Source organism: Colobus angolensis, unplaced genomic scaffold (genome assembly GCF_000951035.1).
Source record: "Colobus angolensis palliatus isolate OR3802 unplaced genomic scaffold, Cang.pa_1.0 Scaffold50, whole genome shotgun sequence".
In the NCBI taxonomy this organism is placed as follows: Eukaryota; Metazoa; Chordata; class Mammalia; order Primates; family Cercopithecidae; genus Colobus; species Colobus angolensis.
The window spans coordinates 3,904,073-3,911,249 of record NW_012118488.1 but is presented as its reverse complement, the minus strand read 5'-3'; positions in this window follow the sequence as shown (position 1 = coordinate 3,911,249).

Below are 7,177 nucleotides of genomic sequence, written 5' to 3'. Positions count from 1 at the left end.
GGGTTTCTCCATGTTGGCCAGGCTGGTCTCGAACTCCTGACCTCAGGTGATCCGCCTGCCTCGACCTCCCAAAGTGCTGGGATTACAGGCATGAGCCACTGCCACCATGCCCAGTCACCTTCCATGGTTTTATTTTGTTTTGTTTTTCTCTTTTTTGAGACATTCTCACTCTGTTGCCCAGGCTGGAGTGCAATGGCACCATCTCGGCTCACTGCAAGATCTGCCTCCCGGGTTCAAGTGATTCTCCTGTCTCAGCCTCCCGAGTAGCTGGGACTACAGGTATGCGCCACCAAGCCTGGCTAATTTTTGTATTTTTAATACAAAATTTGGCCAGGCCCTGGTTCTTAAAACTCCTCTCCCCATGGGCTTTTCATATTTCTCTTCTAGTCTTTTTTTTCAAAATAGATGAATTATATAAAGCACATATAACAGTATGGCAAAACTGGAATATGCTCACTACGCAGCTTAAGGAATAACTCATTTCCAAGAAGAATTAAAACCACCTGTGTCCTCTCCTGACCCCATGCCCCTCCCTCCTTCCCTCCCCATGGGTGAGCTCCCTCCTAAACCCATCAGTTATTCCCATGAGTATTTCACAGTTCCACTACATGTGCATGGATCCCTTCATAACATGGAGATGTGTCTTTCATGTTTGTAAATTCTACCTAGACGGGCTGGCATGATAGGTATCCTGCTGTACTTTGCTGCTTTTGTTCAACATTTTGTGAGTTTTTTTTTTTTTTTTTTGAGATGGAGTCTTGCTCTGTCACCCAGGCTGGAGTGCAGTGGTGCCATCTCGGCTCACTGCAACCTCTGCCGCCTGGGTCAAGCAATTCTCCTGCCTCAGCCTCCCAAGTAGCTGGGACTACAGGCCAGTGCCACCACACCCAGCTGATTTTTGTATTTTTAGTAGAGATGGGGTTTCACCGTGTTAGCCAGGATAGTCTCGATTCCTGATCTCGTGATCCGCCCACCTCAGCCTCCCAAAGTGCTGGGATTACAGGCATGAGCCACTGCGCCCAGTCAACATTTTATGAGTTTATATGTTGATATATGCACTCTAACTCATATATTTTCACTGCTGTGTAATAGTCCACTACCATAAGTGCTTAATCCATTCTCAGGTTAATGGACATTTTGATTACTTCTTATCTGTTTTCAATTGTGGTTTGTTTTTGTTTGTTTTGAGACAAGGTCTTGCTTTGTCACCCAGACTGAAGTACAGTGGCACAACCACTGCTCACTGCAGCCTTGACCTCCTGGGCTCAAGCAATCCTCCCACCTTAGCCTCTGAGTAGCTGGGATTACAGGTACACATCACCACACCCAGCTAATTTTTTATTTTTTGTAGAGATAGGGTCTTGATTTGTGCCCAGGCTGGTCTTAAACTCCTGGACTCAAGCAATCCTTCTGCCTTGACCTCCCAAAGTCCTGGGATTACAGGTATGAGTCATCACACTGGGCCTTCAATTGCTTTTTAAGGCTGCAAGTAATACATGCAAGTATTGTCACTGTAAAATATTCAAATAATACAGCATATCAAATAGATGATGTTACTTCAGCTCATCTCAGAAGTGTATGCTTCCTGCCCTTATCAGGTGTCAACACGTACATGTCTATGCATATGCGTCTGCATCTTTGTAAGCATCACTCTCCTTGGTATCCACACCTCTTCTCTCTCCTGATGCACCTGCCCTTCTAATTCTCCTTCTCGGTCTCTCCCATCCCACCCCCTTGCCATAGCCTACCTAGGTCTCCATGTCAGCCTGTTATTGTTGATTTTGCTGGGTTTTCCTGGTCTCCTCTAGCTTCACCAGCCCCAAACACTGAGTTCCTTAAAGCTCCATGGCTTTGCCCCTGGAGTTCCAGCATCTCCAGCATCTCTCATCAAATTGTCCAAACTGACACTCACCCCGAGCCTGCTCCCCCAAGCCTGCTCTCCTTCCTCTTCCTCCTCCCCCGAGCCTGCTCTCCTTCCTCTTCCTCCTCACAATCCTCCTTCCCTCCAGGTCTCAGATCTACTGATGCCTGATGCCTTCTGCTATGTCATTGACCCCAGCCCTCTTCTCCCCAGTCCCAGCACTGCCTTCGAGGCTGACCCATGTCTTCCCTGGACTATTACAATGACTTCCTCCTAAAATGCTTCCCTGCCTCCAGCCCCTCCCCATCTCCATTCCCTCCTCCTCATCACCTCTTTGAGGAGAGGAGAGTTTAACAGCCCTTAAGAGAAACAAAAATCCCTAGGGGTTTTATCTGCCTGGATAAAATCCAAGCTCCGCAGCATGGCATTCGAGGCCTGAAGGGGCTCCCCATTTCCCAGACGGACTGTACGGCTCTCACTGAACTTAAACCCAGTGAGAACTGTCTTCTTTCAAGCCTCAGTACCTTTTTGTGCTGTTTCCACTGCCTAAACACCCTTCCCTACCATCACTCGGCAAACTGGCATCCACCATTCAAGATCTCCTCTGAGAACTTTTCCTGACTCTCCCCGCAAAATTTCCCCTCGATGCATCCATGCTCTGTACAGGACTCTACTATAACTCCTGAAGGTTCATGCTCAGGTTGACCAGAAAACTCCTAAAGTCAAAAACCCCTTTTTGTGAGCCCTGTATGTGTGCTCATCCAATGTACACTATAACCTGATTTGACACTCAAATACATATAGTCGCCATGCTTAAAGCAATGGTACCATTGTGCTTTATCTCCAGTCACATGCCTCTCTCCCCCTGCCCCACGTAAGCTTTCTGGGACTGTGACACGTCTTATTCTTATTTCCCCATCCTTAGCACAGGCATTTTAATTACGGGTCAAAGGATGCCTATTTGGGGACAAGATAAGCTCCATCATCCCCTTTGGATTTCTGCCCTAATATTTTATCATCTGTCCCCCCAGTCTGGCTTTATCAAGGCCTGTGCTAGCCCATAAGGCACATCTGTGTGAAATGGGAAAAAGCAGCCCTTCCTTGAATAGTACAGGTGAGGCCCAAGTGATTAGTTTGGTGAAAGCAGCAGGGCTGAATTTCAGCCTCCATGATCTGTCTCAGTTAGGCACCCTTGTGCAGTGCTTAACCTGCACAATTGTATAAGGCATCCCTGTCTATGATGGTTTACTTAACCAAAAAGGTGGCACTCAGGCTATCCCTCTCCTCTGCCCCCTCCCTCCCTCTCTGCCCGTCCCAGATATATACTCACTCCAAATGACATCTCCAATCCACCTCACTTAGAATCTCAGATCTTCCCATTCAACAAACTTTCCATTTTACAGAGGAGTTCCAAAGAGAATAAAGGTCATACCTAGTGTCACTCAGAGCTGAAGGCGTAACAAGGAAATCGTGGAGGGAGAAGAGGAGTCTGCAGACAAGTGGAGGGAAAGTACCAAGACATGAAGATCGCACGGCCGCTAAAGGGAAGTTCTTTAAAGGCCCCACATCCAGTGGGAGGCACAGGGCAACTGTGCCCTGAAACTTTCCAACTGTTTCCATCTGCAGGGGCAGAACTGCAGGAACGGGGAGCCAGCCCAGCCAAAACGGCACAGCCTAGGGTCCCAACTCCAGACCTGGACACTTCCTGGAATCACATCAGCCCTAAGGACTTAGAGGATCATTTACTTGCCTTCTCTAGCCATCTCTGTTCCCTGATTGAGTGCTCCCACATGAGGCCAGAAAGGGACTGGGGTTCTTCCCTCCCCACCCCAAGACTAACCCCTGCTCTCCTAGACCACAGACAAACTGGGCAGCCTCTCATCCCCCATAGCTGCTGCCCCCAGCTCCATCAGCTCAGGGGTTCTGGTCCGGCCAGGGAGAGCAGGATGGAGGGTCAATCCCAAAAGGGCAGTTCCATGAGCCCCTCATACCAAGCCTCCGCCAGCCAAGTCCCCAGCCTGTGGGTGCTGTCACCACGTGGCTGGCTCCAGAGTCCTCCCTGACATGAGAAACAAACTGTTCTGCAGACACTGGGGTCTGGAGGCTCCACTTGGTAGACAGAGGACAGTGCATTATAATTACATTTGCAATTAGCTGTTCACTTTTCTCTCGCACTTGCTAACCAAGATCCAGGAAAAAAAGGTTGATGTTAATCATAAGCTTCTCTTCTCTCACTAATGGGGTCAGACGCTGGTGCCTTGATAGCACACAGGCTCCAGAAGGAATAAGCACTCTGGAGGGAGACTTCTTCAGGGCCACATTTGAGGCCAGGGTCAGGAGAAGACCTCACATGCCCCAACAGAGGGGCTTCACCAGCCTCCCTCAGCCTGGGTCCCTCTGCTTCTGAAATCTACCTTTAAGGTCCTTGTATGCTCAACCTTGTCTAAGAAATAGGCGGGGCACAGTGGTTCACACCTGTAATCCCAGCACTTTGGGAGGCCAAGGTGGGCGGATCACTTGAGGTCAGGAGTTCAAGACCAGCCTGGCCGACATGGTGAAACCCCATCTCTATCACAAATACAAAAAAGTTAGCTGGGCATGGTGGCTCATGTCTGTTATCCCAGCTACTCAGGAAGCTGAGGTAGGAGAATTGCTTGAACCCAGGAGGCGGAGGTTGCAGTGAGCCAAGATGGCGCTACTGCACTCCAGCCTGGGCGACTGAGCGGGACTCCATCTCAAAAAAAAAAGAAAAGAAAAGGAAAGAAAAAGAAATAGAAATAGACCCCTCCATAGGGAACTGCTAGTATCATGAGAGAGACCCAGCTCCTGTCCTTAGGAAACTCTCAACCTGATGATAAAATATCAGGGAATACCTTAAATGACTTTCCTTCGTCTGAGCTTTCCCATGGAATATTGAGGAATGTTCCTGTTTAATTATATTATTAAGAGTGATAATAACTGCTACCATTTATTAAGTGCCTATGATGTGCCAGATGCTGCACAAAGTTCTTTTATGTATTATCTCATTTAACTTCAAAAATACTTTGATGTGAGGATATGTATTATGATCTCCATCTTACAGATAAGGTGAGTGAAATTCAGAAAACTTTAATAACTTGCCTAAGTAACAACTAATACCCATGGTAAGGGGTGGGGCCAGAATTGGAACCCAGGGTATTGTTGTTAACACTATGGTATGGTGTGCTTCTATGCTTGACTTAAATCCAACACGTGGACAAACACGCGTCATCATGTATGTTGTCTTTCCTCATGGAGTCTAATTGCGAAAAACATGTGCGTGGCTATGAGCCCCATGGAGAAAGGTGATGGAGAAGGAAAGGAGGCAGGGTGAGAGGCCCCCAGGTCCCTGGACCCCTGGGTCAGGGTGCACATTTGATGGTGGTGGAGGAGGTGCTGATGATATGGGTGAGTTCAGGAACTGTGTTGAATCATTTTCAGAACTCTGACCAGGCCAGGCATGGTGGCTCACACCTGTAATCCCAGCACTTTGGGAGGCTGAGGCAGGTGGGTAGCTTCAGGCCTGGAGTTCGAGACCAGCTTGGACAACATGGCAAAACCTTGTTGCTACTGAAAATACAAAAATTAGCTGGGCAGAGTGGCATATGTCTATAGTCCCAGCTACTCGGGTGGCTGAGGCAGGAGAATCCCTTGAACCCAGGAAGCAGAGGTGGCAGTGAGCCGAGATCGCACCACTGCACTCCAGCTTGGGCAACAGAGCAAGACTCAAAACAACAACAACAAAAAAGAACTCTGATCCACTAGTGGTGAGAATTTCTTTCTGAAACTGGGCAGTACTTTCAGGCCCTTCCAGAGACACACGGGGCATAACTGAGGGGCCAGAAATGCCAAGACCAAAGCAGGCTTGGGCCAAACCGCCTGCCACGAATATGGGCAAAGGCATCTGCCCACACCACCTCTGGGAACAGAGGGCAGGGGTTCTGTTTGCTCCATCTACACTGTGGACCTAGAGATCCGCTTTTCCAAACCCTAAGTGTTCTGTCTAGGACAAGTGTCTGAGCACACCCACATTATCAATGAGGTAAAGGGAGTCCTGGGTTCCTCCTTTTCCCCCAAATGCCCCTGCCATGGCACTTTCCACACTGTGGAAATAGCCGCGGTTTCCAGCCCATGCCCTGCCTCCCTCTCAGCCTTCCAGACCTTTGGCGTTTTCTCTGCCTTCTTCCCGTCACCCTCTCCTTTCCGCTCCGTGTGCCCCACCTCATCTCCGTATTAAAACTGTGATAATGCTTGTCTGTTTCTTTTATTCCTCCCTCCCTCCCTCCCTCCCTTCCTCCCTTCCTTTCTCTCTCTTTCTTTCTTTCAAGATAGGGTCTCACTCTGTCATCCAGGCTAGAGTGCGGTGGCATGATTTCTGCTCACTGAAACCTCCACCTCCCAGGTTCAAGTGATCCTCCCTCCACAGCTGGGATTACAGACAGTGAGCCACCGTGCCCAGACCTCTGTTTATTTTAACTCTGTTCACAGAGTTGCATTTGAAGGTGTTCAGTAAATCCAGAATCAGTGAATGAATGCATGAAAGGAACCTCAAAGACTTGGGGGAAGAGTTGTTTTTTCCAAAGTCTTAAGCCATCACAGCCGGAGAGGGCCAAGCACAGGGTGCAAAGTCCCAGGCAAGCACTCCTGGCTACCTTTACCCACCACCCTCCCTGCTACTGGAAGGGCCGCACTAAGTGCCCGAGGACACCCAGACCCCCCGCCCGTGGCAGCCCTGCCCCTCCTTTATCTCCTGTCCCTCTATCCACGGACAGGCCTTTCCAAGTCCAGGACCCAGCTCCAGCCCAACCCGGATCTCGCCACGCCGGCGCGCTGGGAGGGGAAACGAGGTGGTCAGAAGCTTCCACGTGGGGGCGCTGGAGGGGCGCGGGAACGACTGAAGCAGACCTCCCCCAACCCTTCGTGCTTGGTCGGTGAAGGAACCCAGATTGTCAACCTGCGGCTGCCCCTGTCCCCAGGGTCCCCACCAGGCAGTCATGACCCCCCACCGAGCCCTCTCCCTTCCGCCTCGCCTCCTGGCCCCCGCCAAGCCCCACTCCTTCGTGTTCGCTCCTCAGTAAAGATGAAAGAGCCCGCGAGTGGCAGATAGGTGTAGGTTCGAATCCCGTCTCTGCCCCTTAGTGGTTGGAGGCTTTCTCCCAGCGCCGGCCTGTAAAATGGGCTCATCACGCACCGACTTTAGCTGGAGGAGGCGTTCAGGAAACGTCAGCTTCCTGCCCGCATCCGCCCTCATCTCGCATTTCCCTCCTCTCTGTTCTCCCTCTGCTTTTTTTCCCCCCC